We start from the raw sequence: 22621 nt of genomic DNA, 5'->3' as shown, positions 1-22621 counted from the left end.
GGAGCCTGCTGGTTGGAGTTAGTATTTGTTGGGCAATAAACTGTAAACTTTCTTATTTTAGGGATAGTTTTATTTTAGTGCTTTTTGTGTTTGAAACACTAATAGGACTAATTCACGTACTACGTGATACCCGATAACGTTTTTTCGGGACTAGTATCTCTAGTGGTGATGGAACGTAACTATTTTTAATCCCGCTAAAATGACATAAGCGGGATATTACCTTTTTACGTCATTCCATCACTAATAGAAACAATAGTCCCGCACAAACGTTATCTGGTATCACGTGGTACGTGAATTATTCCAATTCATATATTGCAATTTTTCGCATTTGCGCTAAACTTTTGACTGCGCTTGATGTTTACAGTATACAGATGTAAATTTAACAAAGAAAAAATCATCCTTTAGTCCCCAATGTCATGTGACAATTTTAGATGTTTTTTTATCTTAAAATCTCCTTTTGTCCGTATTAGTTATCTTTACAATTAGTGGTACATTTTGGTAAACTGTTTTGCTCATAAGTTTTGGTGCGGAATTCAATACACGATGACAGCCCCCATGTAAAGAGCGCGCGATAATAGATCTTTAACTTTTAAATCTCTATGCATGTCAGTTGACCTTCAAAATTAGGGCTAAAGGACCAGCCTTGAAAATTTCATTTAAAGATGCTCCACCGCTGACAAATGACATTTTTTTCTCTATCAAAAACAGGAGCAGACGATTTCGTATTTTTCTTTAGTCACAAAAAGTTATTACTTAACACAATTACCATCATTTACACGTTTGTACTTCTGATTTTACTTCAAGATAATAATATTTAAAATAATTAATTGCATCCCGAAAAAAATTCCCTGACACTATTTCCTATATGGAATGAAGTATTGTTTGCACATGCACCAAAAGCAAAAGAAATTCTTTATTTTTTTCGGTATTAATTTGACATATTCATACATGATAAGTCACCAATCATTTTTAGAATGGTGAGAACCGTTTGTGCACTGTCTGGCATCTTTAACCTTAACAGCAGCATTTAACACTGTCGTCGTTTGGGAATCATTTGATTTTGTGCGGTTTTCGTATGTCAACTCGTTTATATGAGTTTGATCTTAAATAATGAGCAGTTTGAAATATGTCTTTCTTGCACCTTGAAGAATGGCAAATTGTTTGCTTCATGGTTGCTAAATAATCAGTGCAGCAATAGTTTTAACTATACCAAATTCACTTTTGCTATAAATCTTGTGAAAGTTAAAGTTCGTTTGTAATTAAAATTTTAAGCAAGTAATAATGAAAAATAAAAAAAAATATTGCCATTGGACAAAAAAAACAACAAAAAAACAAGCATAGAGCCCACAATTTTGGCAAAGATCAACTTTGTTCTTTAAGTCTGCAATATATCATAAAAGTAAGTCATGAGAACGTCAAATTGGTCAAAAGATGTAGTATTTGGATCTCTGGGCTTATTTAAATGTCAAATAGATTCGATTCAGAATAGTGAAAAAAATAGCCATTGGCAAAGTTTGACTTTTCAGCGTTTCTTGTTCTTTACCATCTTTAATAGGTTTGATGATATTTCTCTTCAAAAATATTTTGCTCTTTATTAAATTTATTGGATCTTTTGTGAAAGGCGTTTTGTTTAAAGCTTACATGAGACGATACGTAATAATCTTAAAACAATTCCATCTTCCTTTAAGTCTGTGATAGTTTTAATTTTGAAAATCTTTCGATGTATTTTTTTTCACAAAAACACGGAGAATATTTTTGTCGCACCTGCATTTGGGACTATAACTTTAAGGATACTATGAAAGTATGATTTTTTTCTTTTCTTCACCACACTGTAGTAGAAGACAAATAAAATGAGAACAACATCTTGACGCCAATAAATAGTTGATGATTATAAAAACAAAGTATTTGGACTTTTTTTCATTGCAATTAGGAAAAATCAACAAAAGGATACATAATCTGTTTTTGCCAGAAATGTACAATTTATAAAGCTTATTTTTGATGGTTTGTTGTTAAAATAAAATATTCACCCCTCAAATCAAAATAATTTGATGATAATACTGTTTCCAGCAATCGTTCATAGTAAAGAAAGAAAAGACACAAAATTAAGGTAATTGCCATTGTGTTTATTTTTCTTTGGGATACAGTACCTGCCCATACAAAATAAAAGAGTGTCAATAACTGTCCATACAAGAGAATGAGTCTATATATTTACTTTTTAGATTATTCTGCAGTTTTTCTGATTCCCCTGGGACTAAAAAAATCTTCAAATAATCCATTAACTTTAGCCTGTATCGCTCGTGCTTACTGTACAATGGCTACAATTTGAATGACCCAATATAAATGATACATCATTACCAGATATGTATTTGATTTTTTTTTGAAAAGGATGGAAATGATTTATAATTAATCTTCCATGAACATGTACAATGCTATCATTTCAAATGAAGCAATATTAACATCACACCAATGTCAGTTGAGTATTTGAAATAATTTGCTATTTGGATTTTATGAAAATGATGTGAAATTAATCTTCATTTTTATTTTCCTCTTTTTTGGCCAAATGAACATTAAATTAAGATCAGATATTTTATGCAGTAGATATATTTAGGTGAAACAGTGTCAGTCGTCTACAACACTCTATGCCATAGTCCATTATCTGTCATGTAATCTCTTGCTTTTATTTTTTCGAATTATTCTGATAAGAGTTTAAAAAATGAATTGAGTGTCTTTCAATCGTCATATCCTCGACAAAAATAAATAACTGACGACGAGGATGGGATTCGAACCCACGCGGGGAGACCCCAATGGATTAGCAGTCCATCGCCTTAACCACTCGGCCACCTCGTCAGATATTAGCAATTGTAAAGATAACGTTTGTCTGCAGAGCGAGGTTATGAAATGCATTGTGTTGGCTCTAGGAAATGTTTTCCTTGAAAATATATTTTTAAAGCAATCTAAGATAATGAGGTAGGGAATGCCAAAAATGATTTGTTAATTATTAGCAATAAGAAAAAAAAGAAGAAACAACCAATAGAGTAATGTTATAACTATATGAGGCCAAGGATAAATAATAAAATATGTGTACTTTTTATTTTGTACCAGGAATAATAATGGAACCACGTGTACAATAAGAGATAGCGTCTTCTACTTCATCAACAACACCTGCCATATAAATATGAAAATTGTTCTCAAATGCTATCATTCTGAATCATTTATGAGAGGCAGCATAATATCTGATTTTCCACTATTCAAATTGGCAAATATGAGGTCACGTGGTTGTTGATATTCAGCATATTAACAGAAAAACTGAGTCAATTTAATCATTAATCAATTTTTATCACATCTATGGTCTACATAAATGCCAGAGCTTTGCAGTTAATCTTCATAATGCGCACTAACGCACTAGAACGATTCCAGCATAATAATATCACTGTCAATGCTAAGCAACTACCTATTGTCGACTTCCCCTAACTTCGTGATGAAGAGGCAGAAGGCTAAATTTGAATCAACTTGAATGTTCAATGTGAACGCCCTTTTCAATGATCATTGTGTCTATATTGTAATTATGAATCAACGACAAACACAGTCAAACCTGCCTTAGTAACCACGTCTATAGAAAAACCACTTTTTTAATTGGACACAATTGGACCTGTATATAAAGACCACTTGGCTATGCAGACCATTTGCCCTGGTCTCTTTGGGAGTCATTATAGACAGGTTTGACTGTATAGATGAAAAATAAATTGCTAATGTGGGCTAATGAAAAGGTACAAGAAAAATGCAACACATGTACACTGCTCCTTAGATACTGTCAGATATACAAAATCTAGGTCGAAATTAACAACACAAATATTACACATTTACGTTTTTAAAACTACGAATGGAAATTAGCAGCACTATACACTTTGATAATAACCTGTTCAAAACCAACAGGAATCGTTATATAAATCTAGGACATGTAAAAACCAGGACGTAAACATGGCATATTCGATAGTTTGTTTACATAAATTAGATACGTGGTTTATTGAATACATCAAGTGCAAATCAGGAAAAAGACTTACTTCAAACACACGCGACTATACGGCTATTGAAATGTTTGTTTAGAATTTAAATGGAGTTACAACACCAGGAAGCGTGTGTTAAGACAAACGAGAACACACTCTAGTTGTAAGATAAAACCAGGAAGTTAAGCTGTGTAAGAGGGGGTTGTGTTAAATTGTCGATCTCATGTTTAAGGCCTACGTGGCAGCGGATTACAGTGTAAAGAACACACTAGATCGATATTTGTTGATATGTACTGCTTCAAAACGAGGCGCTCTATCTGTTCATAATTTTGAACACGTATGCATGTAAGGATAAGATGATTATTTTGTTGATAAAAACACTTTTTATTATTATTTTCCTGGTTGTTTTTTACACTTTCAGATCCAACATATTATAGAAACTATGTTTTAACATATTTAAAACGTACCAAGGACAGACAGTAAATGAGATAGGAGATGTTTGTATCAAATAGAGTATCCACCAGACAATGGGATATACAACGTTAAGTTTCCCTGGATCAAAGCGTTCTAGATTAAGCACAATAACATCACAATTACACTTTTTTGTTTATCTGATTGACGATGCCAAATCCCACATGTCAAAACTTAAAAAAAAAACATTACACGATGCTATTATTTTTTTAAATCCATCGATTGCATGGAGAGATCTGTTACATGCAAAACAAATTGTGAGTGATATCAAGGGTCAATATCATAAGACTTTTTCATGTGTTTATATGAAAGATATGAATATTATACCCCAGGGTCAAAATGTTGTAAAACCAGAGGCTTGCCGAGGGATTTGCAATATTTTGTTATCTTGAGTGTTGAATATCCCTATCCTTTATATACAAATAAATTAGGAAAGAGGTTTTTTTCATGCATCCAAGTTTTTTTTATTTTAATGTTGCAATAATGATATTCTACAACATTTTGAAAAAAATGAGGAAAGCCGAAATTGCAAATCAAATTTCCATTAAAGTCATATTTTTAAGAGGAAAGTAACAAGAATGTCTTTCAAACAGAATTCTTTTTAAAGTTTTAACATATAATCCAAATTATTTACTACCTTATTTTACCATATAATAAAACTAGTTTCATGAATATCTTTCAACAACGAAACGTTAATTGGTCGTGGTGAATAGGTGCAAGGTATTAAGCTAGTCTTTACATTGGTCTGTTTTAAATTTCTCCAACTGAAATAGCCTTGCCATTGGCACTAATCGGTTTTAACTAACCTAATTAAAATGACTACATGCGGTACATGTTTTCAGTTCCGAAAATATTTTTTTTTAATTTTACCGCTTTTATCGATAACTACCATGAATGTATTATTTTCTAATCGGATTAATTCATGTACAACGTGATAATAACACAATCCATGACGTGTGTGGGGTTCTATATATAGTACCTCCAGTGAAGATGGAACGTAACTCTTTGTAGTCTTTCCGCTGAAATGACGTCAGCGCAGGCGTCATATGATCCATCACCAATAAAAAGAAAAGCCCCGCGTATCCACGTGGTATCACGTGGCACGTGAACTTTTCTCACTCCGCATTGCTCAAAATTTGTGCGCGGCAACATTACATTTACATGTACAGTTGGCGTTGCTCCAAATCATTACTATCGGCCCTGACCCAAATTGATCGTGTGATAACCTTCTGGTAAGGAATATGTTATTGTCTTATCTGTTGTGGGTCTTTGTGCTCTTCAGACCTCCTACAGGAGTAAGATGTCTGATGGAGGTTCACAAGATAACAATTATTCATTGGTAGGCTTATCATCTGGAATGAGATAATATTATGTTATGAGCCTAGAAAGTTTTTATACTGCTATACTGTCGTATAACATCTCCTGGTGCATTTGCGTTAATCTATTAAATCTAGTCGATTCTATGTTGTGAATATTTTTAAATAAAAAATATCTGCGATGTACTCAGTCAAATATTTGACGATTTTCAAACAATACTACATAAAAAAAAAAAAAATTCGGAAATAAAAACATTGATACTCTGCATTCTAAGCGAATATGTAGTACACCTCAAGAATTTATATACGCCTGGACGCATCTATTGAGACCTCGTCATATCTATTGCCGGCTCCCAAAGGCATCCATACAAAACATTGAAAATGCTAATATTATTAGACTTGAAAACTGTGTGCTTGATAGTTGAGTTAACAAAAATGTTGAATAGTAAAGTAAACTATTTGATTTAAGGCCCTCTACATTCCTGAAACGGCTTTTAATTTTTAAAATGGGAATGTAAAACGAGATCGATAATTTTATAGAGTCGCAAAATATATTAACTTACGGTTAATACTATATGCATATGTTTGGTGTTGTTACCTCATCTTAGGCCATCGATATGTATTTTCTTATGTTATTAATGTTTTAAAGAAAACTTTAGATTTTGCTCCAGAAAGATAGTGGGTCTTGAATAGTTTTATTGATGTACCAGGGGCTCCTACTTTTCATCTACTGGCAATGTATAACTAGACAAACTGGGATTGCCATTGTTGTTGTCAGTAACCTGTGACGTGGCAGATCTAAATTAATGTAGTGTTTGAGGACCTGTGAAAACGTGGATAGAAATATTGAAGTGCTACAAATCCTATATAGTCGATATGACTACAATTTAGGCGGCAGGTGAATGTGTATGTCACCTTAACGAAGATTTCATCGGCAACGTTGTATGTACCTGCTATCCAAACTGTATTCTTATTGATTGTATACACTTCTATATGATAAAATGGGTTCCATGCTAAAATATTCGCTGTTCTAATTTAAACTAATTTCATATTCATGAAAAAATTCTTTAGTAGGTTCACGATAAGTAAGGCAGCCTTAATTATTTATGGGTTTCTTATTAAACGTCTATAAATAAACCAAAAAAAAAGCCTCATGTTTGAGATTAGCTTATAAACAACGCACACAAGAGTAATAAATACGTATTTATTTATTTTTTCAAAAGTTAAAAATTATTTAAAAGTTAAAAATTATTTATTTATTAAAGGAGACATATTGATTTTTACTTTTCTCTTTGATTATTTACAAAAGTTCAAGAAATTAATAAAAATTTTACACTGTTCAATATACAAAAAATGTAACTTTAAATTTGGTTATGAGTTATGAGCATGATCTTCCCAAACATATAATATATGTTGGCATATTATGCGATAGAATTAAAAATTGGTTAGGATTCACATTATTGCTGTGTCCTAGTCAAAATATCTAGACGATACATACAAAGTTGTCACGTGTCGTGAAATTTTTTTACGATTCTTTTGGAAGGTTGCCAAAAAAGGAGTAGGAGTATATAGAACTGATTAACTGAACATTATTTTTTCACATAATCCGCCTGATATAAAGTGAATTCGCTCATGTGATATTTCTGAATATGTCACCAGTGCAATATAATCCGGAACGTTTTTCATTAGTGGAAATTATTGTGACGACATGAGTTGACGTCAGCAAACAATGACGTGGCGTAATAGATTCAAAGACGTCGTGATAAAATGGCGGCCTCCACTGCATATCTACGACATATTTTGACCTTGCGAATTTTCGAAATGTAGGTTGTTAGAGTAATGTGATAAAAAGTATCTTAAATTTCAAATATTTCATTTGATCGCAAACATTGGAATTTCTTCAGACTCGTTTCATTAAATCCCATATGTAATTTTAAATCACTCCATTAGGATAATATATATAGGACGTTGAAATAATGAAAACAGACACCCAGAAGAAGACAGAAATAATGTTTTCCATCGGTAACTGACAAGGAGTGATTAACATATCTGGTCTGTCATAAGTAAACTACTCTTTTGGTATTTATTGACCAGTATATTGTGTTTTCGGGTCATGGGCTAATCACATATAGAATTGATTTAGACTCTAAAATATTCATCTGTTATCGATTATTATGTACTGTGAAGAAACCGTACATGAAGGTGCCACCGACATTGACATTTTCTTATTAAAAGAACACGAGACGATTTGAGGGATTGGAAGATGAAAAATAAAAGAACGATAAGAAGAAGAAAAAGAATAAAATGTTAATGGATGGAAAATATCTTCAAATGATTATATGAGATATACTGGAAAATTAAAATGATCACTGCAATGTATTAGAACACATAAACTGACCATATTTAGATATGAATTTTAATTACATTGACAAAATTCTCCATTGCGAAGATATTTATGAAAATAGAATTTTTTTTAAAAGTATAGCATGTTTGGAAGAAGTCATGCGCTATTTTGTAGAAAAATGAAGCATTGTTTCGTCCCTGTTAGATATTTCACCGAGAAAATATTTTAGATATTTGCTTAGAATAACCTCCTTCTTATTACAGACTCTAATCTTTAAAAAGTTTTTGTACGTTGTACGTTGTTCTGACAATACTATGTAGTTATTTAATACTGTAAACCAATTTTCTTTCGTGGCTATTAAATTTCGCGATTTCCATTTCAAAACAAGTTCGCGAAGATTAAAGTTCGTGGATTTAACAATTGAATGACAATCCCTATCAATACAGATGATGTAGATATTTAATCGCGGCGCCAAACTTTCGCGAGTATACTTAGATCGCGAAATTCGCGAAAGTAAATTGCACACGAATAAAAGTTGGTTTACAGTAACTATATTACGTAAAAGCAATGCAATACATCAGTGACAGTGGTAAATTGTCGGAATAATCAGTCATTAAGTGTTGTGACATTATGTATGAGTTTTACGAGTTATTCTAGAACTTTCTGTACTAAGAAAAACGAGAAATTCACAATCGTTAATGATTTGTTTTCAATTAAGTTATCTTTTACACAAATATTTATTAAGTGCCTTTCGTATTCCATTCATACAGTCTGCTGTATGTCGAATCGTTTTAAAGCAATGATCGAAAAGATTTTTGAATATCAATTTCGTGTAAACATTTGGAGCATCAATCTTAATATCATGTATATATTTACATATTTTATCATCTTATATTTGCTAATGATCTATAAAGCACCATAAAAGCCATACCTTTGAACTTAGCTTATAAACAGTCCGCAAAGGAGTTATAAATGTCTATTTATATATTTTTCAAAAGCTGACAATTATTTGTCTATTGAATGAAAATGAGAAAAAACTTCCCATCAGTGAAAACGGCGTATTCTTCCCTTCTCTCCTGCGTTGCCCTCAAAAAGTTCAATAACATATTATGAATAGAATATTATTACATTTTTTATCAAAATTCAAAATGTGGGGAGTTATGAGTCCGACATTCTTAATCATAATAGATTTTGGATTTGGTTTTGAATTTGAATTATGTTTAAAACCAAGAAAACCAACATCTTTAAAGATAGCATTTACATGAATGATCTGTGATGCAATATTTTTACCATAATTTGTTTCATAGAGGATATGACAACATTCTATTAGGGGTCATGATCCGATGGCCTTTGACCGATCATATTACAACCTCTGGAATCTTTAAGGTACATTTAAGTAAAAATGATAATAATGATAATGAAAGCAAACAAACAAAACGAAAACATTGCAGAGTTTGCTTGATCATTTTCATGTATGCAGTCAATTCCTCCCAATACGCAAAACACATTTATAGCAGTGGGCATATGCATGCTGTTATGACATGTTTGGGTGACCTGAATGCCACCAGAACGTGACAACTAATAGGATGTTCTCAGATCCTCTATGAAACAAATTTAGAATAAGTATCTGTATTTTAATCAGATTGGGAAAATCTCCATTCATAATTAATTACTGAAAATGTGTGATATTGGAATAATATACCAAGCCAACTGTGATAGGAAGATGATATCAATATCTGATTTTTTTTAAAATAAGTAGTTCACGCAGTAAAAATATCCGAGACCTCATTTGTAAATATTTCATCCTGCTTAATATCCATTAATGCAGTAATCTGCCAATATTGACTTACAAAATGTAAAGCTTGAAAATACTTTGTTTGAGAACTGGAGAATGAAAGTCTGCATTACCGATAGCGGATGTACCACACTTTCTGTCGACCAATGCGGTCTTCGACGTCAAGGTCAATTATCAAACAGATTTTGTTTTCAGAAACTTTGAACCAGGCAATATTGTTTTAAGTTATGTACCAGTGTCCAAATAATTAGATAACAAAAGATGTTCACTTTAAACGTTCAAAGAGCAGAAAAAGTCTTAAGTTAAAGTTTCTTAATTTGTAATGCATTCATATTTGGGGAATTCTTTAGAGGTAAAGAATATTCGTGAAACTGGGCCTAGTAGAATGAATGACTCTGGCAGTGAATATGAATTTGTGCCGTCGAAAATAGTGACTTTATGTCTTAATAATATAATTAATTCATAATTAAATTTTATTTCTGGTAACAGTTGTACAAATTGATGTTAGTAAAGGGTTGAAAAAAGATTGATATCGGACATGGTGTTTTGCCGCGGCAGTTACCCACCTACCCGTTTACATGTATGTAATTGTCGGAAATACAAAACCATGCTTATAAAGAATTACATTCTGTTAAGGTGTAAATACATAGCAAACACACATAAACACTGTCTACGAACTGTATTGTTACGCCATTTAATGTTAGTAATACCTTTATTTACCACACAATATATAGTATAACAATATATTGCACTATTTGTCGCAAAAGTCAGTTGATAAGTCACGTGATGTTTCCCTGCATTATTGACTACAATAGAGTAAATGGCGTAACAAGAAATATATTGGGTATGCTCTGATTTTCCACTTTTCTCATTGGCTAAATATTGGTCATATGAAGGCTAATTGATTGCTAATGGACCTAATGCTTCTATTTTGGAAACATTAAATAAATATAGCGATTTTGACGACCGAGTCAATGTTGTGTTTGTAGAACCACTTCACTAACTTTGGATTTTCAGAAAGTGTACTGCGGCCTTTCTTAATGCAATATCATGACAAGTACTGCAACTCATTTTTCAATGGGAAAAATCTATATCTGACTAGTTTCATTTCGAAACCTTGGAACTTTTTCAAAAGAAATCATGTCCCATGGGTTATCAATATAACATAAGGAGCATGTCAATGTGAATGCTAAATGTAAATCTCCATATAATTTCCTCTATTCTCATTGGTTTTATACATGGTCACGTGATATTCGATATATAACATATCGACTTGGTGTTTCCATTTGTAGAATATAGGTTCGTTATTCCTTTTGTGAACTTATTTCCACCTCCAACCCCCTCACCTCCCACATTGAGTTCTTCAAGTTGGCGTCCTATGGCTATCGTTTTTCTTGTAATAAACATGCACATCAGATAATACTTTTGACATTTTGTTAAAGAATCTGCATATCTGATATTGAAATTAAGGACCATCGGCCAATATTTAATTCTACCAGGGTAGTATAACACCATACTCAACAGCAATACATCTATTGTTTGCATATCAACATGTATAATTGTACACACAGAATGAAAGCTTCAAATCTTCATATACGCCATTCAAAGACAGCCTTTATATACAACTACAACACATAATAGCTTTTAAATAGACCGTATACCATTTCAAAAGGTCGTATTATCTTCATTAGTGGAGAGGTAATAGAATTACCATAATGCAATTCCACGGTTTTGTTGTCAGATTATTACTAGATATGTCGACAAACAGTGACAAATACGTGTGTTACGTGATGCTATGTCAATGCTATTTATGTATTAAATTATAAACGATATTAGCTATGAGTCACACATAGTGTTTTATCTGTAACCATAGCGCCCAACATCTGTGCTCCATACCCATCAATAATTAACAGGCGTGTGGCCCAGCATAAAGCGTTGTGTTGGAGGGCGTTCTCAACGCTACAACACACACGCTAATGTCCATTAATACTTCATGGTGTTTTCTTGTTTTCCTTATGTTAAGTTGTGATGTTTTACTTAAGACTTATCCACTCATATCTTCAACATTACAGGGGTTACTTTTCCTGTCATTATATCCACCCATAGACTATCACTGATGTTCCACGGGTTGCTATCATTGTCGGTAAATCCACTCCTGAGTCATCCTCGATACTCCAGGAGTTAATTTCACTGTTGTTATATCAACTATTGAACCATTTCGATATTCCACGGGTTACTCTCACTGCCGTTATATCCATCCCTGATCCAACTTCAACTCACAAGAGGATATATACTTTCACTGTTGTTGTTCCACCTCTGGACTACCTCATAGTAAAACTAAAGGTTGTTCATGAGAAATAAGCTGACTAATCACACGCCTGCAGAGACTTCCTTTGAAGACTTCAGAGAGAGAGAGCGACGCCTACTTCAAAGACAAATAGTCAACCGAATTGTACCGCTATGCAATTCCGTTGGTGCATATGTATATCAAATGACCAATCTACCTGTTCATTTACTGTCAAACACAGAGTCATAAGATTTGTTAAGAGATAGTCGAAGGGTAGATATAACGACAGTGAAAGTAACCCATGGAATAACGAGGATGAATCTATTCTCTTACTAACAACAGCTAGTTATATTACTATATCATCACTAATCTAAATAAAAATTCATAGGCTAGTTTAAATTGAGTCACATAAAGTATGCATGTTTGCTAATCTCATTTATTATCATATTTAAATAAGAATCAAAACTCAACAGTAAAACTTCTATGTTCCCTTAAGTATAATTAAATCTTTATTCGAACATTAGTTTTAAAATACTATTGATATTCCTTTAAAGGAAAATGGCGCTACCAACTTTAAGGTTGCTTCCGGTTAAAAGATAGATTTGTACTTTAGTACATACTTCTTCTATACCCTATATCATGTCATAAATATCTCTTTGTTTACAATTTCCCCAAATGTTTTATAAGACTCCGATGATCAAACAACTGCTTTCTAGTCATACTGGTATTTCAAATAAGAACAAAGACAAGTTTTACAATTGTGTGTTTTTATTTTGAACAAACTTGAATATCATGCTTCTTATTGTGATTTGTATAATATGTAATATATATTTTTTAGATTATAGACCAAAATGATAATTTGTTATGTTTGTTGATTTAACTTGTCAATAAGAATTTATTTAAATGGCGATATTGTCCATTAAAATAATATACAATGTAAATTTTAACATCATGGACGACAATGACAATAATTTGTTTTGAATAAACATATCATTATGAAATCTTCTTCCTCCAGTTGTAGATATCACACAACTACAACACTACGACATACATATCAACTTCATTATGTTTCTTCATGATATCTAATCCCTTACTTCCTGGTTCATATCTCCATATCTCGTATATAGAAGGATGTTTATAACACAGTAAATCACAAAACTAATGCAACACGTAAAACAACCACGACCTGGCTATAAATAAACTGTTCAATACATTATTTGATTTTGATTTTTGTACGATACAGATTTTTGTCTGCTAATGTATATCATTTCAGCAAAAAAGTATTTCTTTCAACACTCGAAAAATAAGCTGTTATTAAGTGAATAACTGTTGAAGTGCAAACAAACATCCCATTATGATAAAAACGGTTAAACGAACCATATGTATATTTTGTTTCGAATGTCTTGTACATACACAGGATTAAACGCCGATAAAATATTCTCAAATAGACTTTTCAATAAGATAAGGTAATAAAACCAAGTTTCCATCAGAAAAAAAATGAAAATAATATTCGATTGTCACATTTTACGATTAACATGAATATGTTTTTTTTTCAATGAAATCATTACGCCGTTGTTTGGGCCAATCAGAAACGAAGTTACAAAAGGCGATGCCATTTTTTCTGTTTATGTGCTAATAAACAATCTGTTATCCAATTAAAATGCTCTTTACAGGCAAAACTGAATTATATAAAGGGAAATAGGAGATATTCTCAAGGATGAGTCAGAGGAAAGAGGGCCATAAGATTTTATGAACGACTATTAATAACAGACTTTAAAAGACATTTCAAAGGAGCTAGGCTATTTTTTCAAATTATGATCACAATTTTCGTTGCAAAACGTTGCCATTATTCCAATCTGATTTTCTCGAATATAAAGATTGATGATGATACGTTCTTAAGTGAATTTTATTGTGAAGTAGGAAGTTGCAACCTGGTGTAAAATTCTTATTATTTAGGATATAAACTCATTATAATATCAAATATCATGCAATGCATAGTTTTCTCTTCCTTTTTTACTGAAATGTTGTGCTCAATCTTTGTAAAATCATTTACTTCTAGCAAAGATTTAACTGAGAAACTAAAATATTTTTTGTTAAACACTGATATTCTCATTTTGTCTAATTTGATATTTATCAACAAAAAATGTCATTAAAATGCCATGCTTATGTTAGCTGTTGAAGGATGTATTGTCTTTTTCCTAGAATAACATTGTTAAAAATGGGTAAAATAAAAACGACGCCGACTAGCCGTATCTTGCTTTCTAGGACAAACACACACACACACACAAAATAAACCTTTAAAACTTTCAAAATAAGTTTGTAAATATTTCAGAAGCTTTGAAATCAATTGACCTTCAAACGCTCACTGGATTGAGTGAATGGGAGACATCAAAATTGCAACTAGAATTTAATTAAGTAGCTAAGTTAATTTATTCTAATAAGCAACAACTTGGATCTTGTTCAGGAAGTAAGTGACATATGCAAGGTCATGTTCAAGGTCATGTATCTGTAAAGTACACTTATGCTTTAATGAAGAATAGTTTAGCCGCTTCAATCATTGATAATTGATTGACATTTATTTAAGCTGAAACAAAAATAACAATTGATTAATATATTAATTGGGAGTTATTTTTTATTCAAACTATTTTAAACATTCTAAAAAACATTGGTAAGAAGGACATGATACAAGTTGTCCTGTTCTGGTATTACTGGTTGAGAACTGGTAGCTCCGGAAATGTACGCGGATCCTGTTTGCTGTGACATTTAATACCTGTATAGGGCAAAACCGCTTAAATGACAAAAAGACTTTCAAATGACCCCTGTGAATAAAAGATTAAACCCATGGAATTTTAAAGCAATCATCCAGAATTATATTCCATTAGTTTCATTTCAGACAATTAATTTATATTTCGATCTACTTCGATCATGTTGAAATTGAATCATCGAAACACACATGTAATGTAGGAATGAGACTTGGCGATGCATTAAACCAGATTATATTCAAAGAAGTATTTCGAGAATGCAACCTTTCCATAAAGACTTTTTACATATGACCATCAACATATTAAAAGTGACTTGACTTGAAATAAAAAGAATTAATAAAAAGTAAAACAAACATGCAAAAACAATCATTGTATTGTAAACAATCGGTTGCTTGTTTAATATCAAAATGTCGTAGTGTAACGTAAGCATGATATTGTACTCAACAATAGCAATAATGACTAAACAATAGCAATACTGACTAAACAATAGCAATACTGACTATATTATGGCTTTTTGTTTTACCAGCTTCCCCTAACAATACACATTAATTATAGTAGTTTTATTGTCAATGTGTAGGTTCTTTGATCTGAAACATTCTTTTGATGTAAAGCTGATGAATATACCATTATCTCTGTATCTTTTTATTTATATCTGTCCACGATATCTACCTTGTGATATAAGTACAAAATGTATCAATTGTATCATTATTAAGAATGGATTTTGTGTATCAAATTGCGTCTGTAATTCGTGGTATCCAATGGGCGTCTCACTATAAACAACGATACATAAATTACGTAAAATTTTAACAACCAACTTCATATGCAACATTAACTTTAAATATACAATCCTAACATGCTATAGTCAGTACCCAAGTAACCAAATAAGTTATTATACTTTACTAAAGACATTATGCAACTGAACTTCACAATATGTGTTTAGATGTTGCTTGTCACCAATCACTGTACAATCTACTGAAAATGTATTTAAATGTGAAAATTCTATTTTTGGACTGTCGTTATATTGCCAGTAATGTTTGTTTAGGAACTATCGATAGACTTTGCTTATGTACCTATACAGCTACGCTATCACGGATGAGTGTTCACTGTATGTAAATGTATAACTATTTGGCATGTGTTCGGTATCCATTAGTCACATACATTCCAGACATTAGCGATAAGTACCGCTATACGTATGGACCTTGTGCACAACTGACAGCAGGCACAGACACGTCATGGAGTGATTCAGATAAGTAATACACGCAAATACGTACATCAGCCACAAGACTATTCCGGATTTGCATATTACAGAGTTATCTGCACTTGTCGGTAGGTACTGATTGTGACGTCATGTTTTTGCGAGCGTAACGTCATACTTTTCGGAGAAAATGACGTAAATTGCGCTCAAAAATAATGACGTAACAATCGATACCTACCCGCAAGGAGCTAACTCTGTAATATGCAAAGACGGGATGCTGATGAAGTATAAAATGAATGTATTTCGACCTCACCAACCCATTTACACATAAACTCATTTTACCATTCCATGTATAATCTCCTAGGCATAGAATAAGTGTATACGCATGTATTTGTATCATATACATATTAACCTATGCCCCATGACGTGTGCTTTAATTCCACAATAGTTCAGAGCTGATTATTCCACACACAAGCACAGGATTTCAACACCTTTTTACCGTCAGTACGGCATACATACATGTTTTGCGTCATCGATTTTGGTGTTCTGAACATCTGTTAAATGTGTTTAGAATATGTTGGACACACGAAAACAAATTACACCAAAATAACTTTTAAAATATAAGTGAAATGTCTTGTATTAACCTAAAAAACATTTTCTATTAAAAACAACCCACTTATTATTAAGGTAACAACTAATCCTAATTAAATATTAACAAAATATGATGAGACCTTGTGCAGACTTACATTTAATTGGATATACTGTCATAAGTAGCTATTTTTGTTCATGCATTTAAAATAACACATATGCTATTTCAATCCCAAACTTAAAATCTGCAAATCAAATGACATACTTACGCTTTTTCATGTATCTATTTTTGGCTTTTTCAATCCCCAACTTAAAATCTGCAAATTGAATGACATATATGTAGAATGATAGGTAACTAGCAACAATTATACTTAAATAAGGCTGTGATAGATAATAATATGTTGTTTATTTAAATGTATAAAATGAACAAACGACTTGGGTGTCCATCCCATTCCTTGATTAGTTGCTGATGTTTTTAATTATGTTTCAGGCCTACAGATGACAACTAAATAACAAAAAAAATATCGTAAAAGATCATACACGATTATATTATTATCGGAAGCAATTAACGAAGTCATAAGGATTAACGCTTTAATTATCCCTTTTTATAATAGGGAAATCGTATATATAACACAATATGTACATATATCAATCTGATCCAGCACGTACATGATAAATTATTTATAAAATATCCTCATTAGGCTAGCATAATCGGAGTATGTCACGGTAGAATACTGCAAAAACCTACGTAACCATTATGGTGAGCAACAAGCTGAATTTTAAAAGTAAACAGTTTGATGTATTTTTTTTTCAGAAACTCATATAAACGAGATGTTTACGTTTTACAAAGGACATACTACAATGGTTTGGCGTCAAACGTTCCCTGCTACTACCGCCTACAGTAAACTTGTTCGGAGCAGTTAAACATTTAACAGAATTGGGTTGAAAACCAATTTCTGTTATTCAAAAACAGTAAATTTTTTTCATGAATTATATTTCAAAATACTTCGAATTGGACTTAAATCAATTTTTGTATGTCATAGAACTATAACGCACAACAATTATTGTCGTCATGAAGCTAGAAAACATAAATATCACATTCTAGGTAATCCTTATTATTCAATCCAAACCCTTTGAATTCCAAATTCCTTGAGCGACTCTCTTTGCTATAAAATGACGATTCCGTCTTTGCATATTACAGAGTTAGCTCCCTTGCGAGTAGATATTGAATGATACGTCATTATTTAGTAAGCGCATTTCACTTCTTTTTTTTCCGAACCGAAAAAAGTATGACGTTCAGCTCACAAACACATGACGTCAAAATCAATACCTACCCGAAAGGGCAGATAACTCTGTAATGTGCAAAGACGGAATACAAACGACGGCGACAATGTTTACGTTATGAGATGGTAATGTAAGTTAAGCGAATACGAATGCATGTTACAAGCAAGATTTAATTATAATCTGATTAATTAATTTGCATATTATTTTTTGTTTGCTTACTAGTTTTAGTAAATTATGGGATAGACTCTATTGTAAGGATTGGAGTATACAGTGTAAGCCATTACATATATTGAACCTGGTGAAGTCAACAAAGCAGCGGGAAATTCAAACGATAATTTCTTGTGAATTAAATCCAAGTATTCGGAATGGACATAAACTTAGCCAGATATTCTTGGCGCCCGAAATGCATATGTATATGATCATAAATGAATGTTTATTTCATATGAGATTTTATGAAACGAGTCTGAAAAGATTTTAATTTTGCGAGCCTTGGCGAAATAACGACAACAACATGCATATCATATCACAATACATTGCAAAAATCCAACGGAGGTCAATATTTTGTACCGTTGTCTTCGCAATTCTGACGCCACTTAACTTTTCCGGGTGTAATTTTATTGTTACTGTCATGACGGCACAATGCGTTTACAGCCAAGAAAAATAGCTCCAGGTCATATTGCAATGACATATGCAAACATATTACTTGGATGAAGTTAATGGATATGAGGTTATTTATTTGAATAATTGAATAATCCAACACAAATCTCTCTCATTAATGACGTTATAGTTATACCCATATCATGACGTCACAATTACCATTTAACAGTAGAGTATATTACAGGTAAATTCACAGGATGTGTATTACATGACACAAATTGAATTGATTGAATATGAACATGCTTTGTCATTCCAGGATATCAATTTAAATTTAACACATCATTATTGAATATTTTTGTACCTGCAATAAACAGCGAAACGTTTATGCATTAAACATAAAACAGACAGCGAAATTAATGAGTGCAACATAATTCTCTTGTTGTAAATTATTCAAAATGATGCAGGCAGTATCATGTATTTTATCGAACCATTAGCGCTAATAGATGCTCAAACGTAAATCGTATTTCCAGGCCCGGCTTCAATGTGGGAAGTGTCGATTTCCACAACCAAGGTAATGACAGTGGTACGTGCGTCAGGAACAACAGAACCAGTCGATCTTCAAAAGAAACGTGATGCATTTGGTAAAAGGAAATACGAGTAAACAAAACAAAAAGGAAATGCGTTTCATAAACTTAATGTGGTTTAAAAGATACATTATATAGTGACGTGATGTTTGCACCAGTTGGCTAGCGTATTTAACAGGAAACATATCTGATTTGGCTCATTAACCGGAAATACGATACAGTCACGATTTCCTTTTATTGAGAAATGATAATATTTCATGATAATTAATACACCCATTCTTGTTACATATATCTTACAGAAATTGAACTGTTGGACATTTATACTGTGTATGTCCTTACTCAACTGATATATTGTCGATTGTCAGTTTGGATTATTTTTATTGTGTAGTCATCGTGTTTGTTTACACCGATTATTTTACAGTTGATAGTAAACTTTCCGTAAGTTACAGTGTGTGTTCATCATAATTGCCTTTAAAATTGCGATGAAAGACTATCAATGCATTACGTAACTTCTTCATGGTCAAATGATTATATAATTCAGTGTTAATCAATGAATTATTTCATTTGTTGCATTTTTATTCTCTTATGTTTTGGTTAACCATATAAAGTCAATCAATATGTTGAGGATGTGCGAATTAGAATTCATGACATAACAAAGGTTGATTTGAAGATAATTCACATTTCGATATCAACACGTTGATGGTTCGTGTTGCGTCTTCAGTGTCTATAAAGTGCTTTATAGCTCCATGAATGTACTATTGATTTGCTGAGAACGTATTACGTAATGTTGAGCTACAATTCTCTTACTAATTATCCTATGATCCGTCATATGTATCGATGGCATTATATTATCAACAAGCTGCCACATGTGTTCTGTTTATCAACAACAATCAGTATCCGCCATGCATTTCGTCATTAATGAATATTAATAAGTGAAGTATAAACAAGACTGAATTAAGACTGAATTAAATATGTTTTTCATCTCGTTTAAAACGAATATGTATCATCTAACTGGCCCATCCAGCCACGTCATTAATACCGTCAGATACGTGTAATAACGCCATTATGACGTCACATGCAATTTTGACATCATAAAATATGTAAATGACGTCGCACGATTGTCTTAGTGAACGGAAACGTCACATCCGAGCCAGATTTCCACTGTTTAATCTAGAGACGAAATTTGGAATTTTACTTATATTTCTATCAATAAAAAGTTATGTGATAAACATGATCTTATATTCTATGGGTCTACTTGAACATTTTAGCAGCGATTCATCTTCGCGCTTCAGTGAAATACGAGTTTTATCGCGCGTGGAATTGAATTGCTTCATAGTACTTCACAACAACAGCAAAATTATTTAAGATAAAAGCAAAACAAAAATGCGAGAACGCTGTTTTATTAGGTAAATGAAGACAAAGTTCGGATGTTCTAACAATTCCGTCTTTGCATTGTACAGATTTATCTCCCTTGTGGGCGTGTACCCATTTGTAACATTATTTCTTTGTGAATATTTATTACGTCGTTTTTTCTCTGAAAAAAACATATGACTTTACACTCACATATATATGACGAAATAATCACTACATACCCATTATGTAAGGACAGATAACTCTATTAGACAAATACAGAATGTCCCGATAAAATTTAAAAAGTCAATACCTATATAATGTGAAAATTAATATATCCACACAAAAGCATTTGATTTTGTGTATCTCTGAAAAAGAATCATATTCCTTTTATTATCTACGTCGTATTTATATTTTTAGTTTTTTGCCTAAGGGTAGAATATTTCTCTTATATTCATTATTTGTAATATTTAATCTAGATGATATTTGTTTTGTTTTGTTAATTTTCGGATATTTAGTTCCAGTTTATTATAATTTTTCAGGATAGCAAACCGGAAGTTTAGTTTTTATATATTTTTATAAGAGAATAATAAAAGTGTGGCAAAAATGTGAAATGTTATATCAGCTTTTGCCTATCCCCTCATTATTAATTCCTACTACTATATTACGATATATGCAAGTGATTACTAAACTATAATTGATCGTTTGAATTCAGGAATATTGATTGAAATCTAAATACCACCTTCATTAATTTCTCTTCAAAATATAACAACAAATTATTGAATATCATAAATACTGATATTTAGTATTCATAACATTAATTAACATATCTAATCTAATTTAAAATCATCATGTAAATATTGATATAGATTTGCTGGAAACCCGGTAGACCATCTATACTAGGATATGGAAGATGGCTTCATACAAGATGGAAAACTTGTACCCAATCCCATTTTGCATGGAAATTACAATAACATTTAAATTAAAACTTTATAAAAAAAGTATTGAACATATTTTTCTGAGTATACAAAAAGTTATAACAAATAACCCGTATGGTCTTTAGCGAGGAAATAAACATGGAATGACAACAAAATTAAAATGGCAACTTTGAAGTGATGAAGAAATGGCAGCAATGTTTCGAGAAAAAAACCACGAACCTATATGGAAATTAAGCGTCAGAACCAACTGTTTAAGGGGAGTAATCAGTATTTCCTTTTACGACATTATTTCCTCCCTATTCATACACGTAAAGCAAAGTTATAGAAAGCATTGCAAAAAATTCTCCCCCCTCCCCCTTCCCTCCCCCCTCCCCCCAAACAAAAAAAGCATAATTAAAAAAACAAGCATAACAAACAAAACAAAAACCTAACTAAAAGCAAACACACAAATACAAAAAAAATACAAGTTAATAAAAAGTCAAACTATCCGCAATAACATCATCATTGACAAATTAATGTCCTCTATATACATGAGTTCTACAAGAGTATTGACTGCCATATACGTTGATATTGTATAAAGCAAATTTCACTTGACAAACACCGCTAGTGAAATGTCAACTTATATAAACAAGTCTGTATGTTTAAACAATGTGCACCTACTTCAATATTTATAACCATGTTTTATAACAGTAATTGGCAATGTAAACATTACACTAGGTTACTCGTGTAATTTAAAGCATGTCTGATGTGTTAGAAATTATTACATAGAATTCTTTCAGACGAAATATTAGTCTTATAAGATTATAAACATATTTGACATGATATGAAAATGCCAATTAATTCTGTTCGGAATCAGCAGTCCACAGCAAGTACATTTGTATTTAAGAAAACAGGCTTTGGAATGATATCTTCTCGACATTTCTATTACTATAACGTCGATATTCATAATTCGCTTATGCTTACATCACCAGGACACGTCCACAAAGGGGGATGTCGTTTAGTTAGAGTTAGAGCTGTCATCACAGCAACACAGATGATACAAATGTATATTTCGAAAAGTACCTAGTATTAAATGTTGAAACAAATTAATGATACTCACATTAAAA

At 31.9% G+C, this 22621-nt stretch overlaps 1 non-coding gene across 1 annotated transcript; it reads right to left on the bottom strand.

The window, feature by feature from the left end:
* Positions 1-2765: 2765 nt before the first annotated feature.
* Positions 2766-2847, bottom strand: Trnas-gcu (transfer RNA serine (anticodon GCU)). Its single transcript has one exon. It is a non-coding gene; the product is annotated as a tRNA-Ser (tRNA).
* Between the last annotated feature and the right edge of the window lie 19774 nt (positions 2848-22621).

This window comes from Argopecten irradians, chromosome 9, assembly GCF_041381155.1.
Source record: "Argopecten irradians isolate NY chromosome 9, Ai_NY, whole genome shotgun sequence".
In the NCBI taxonomy this organism is placed as follows: domain Eukaryota; kingdom Metazoa; phylum Mollusca; class Bivalvia; order Pectinida; family Pectinidae; genus Argopecten; species Argopecten irradians.
Note: the sequence above shows the minus strand (reverse complement) of the source record. Positions and strands in the feature narration are given on the sequence as shown.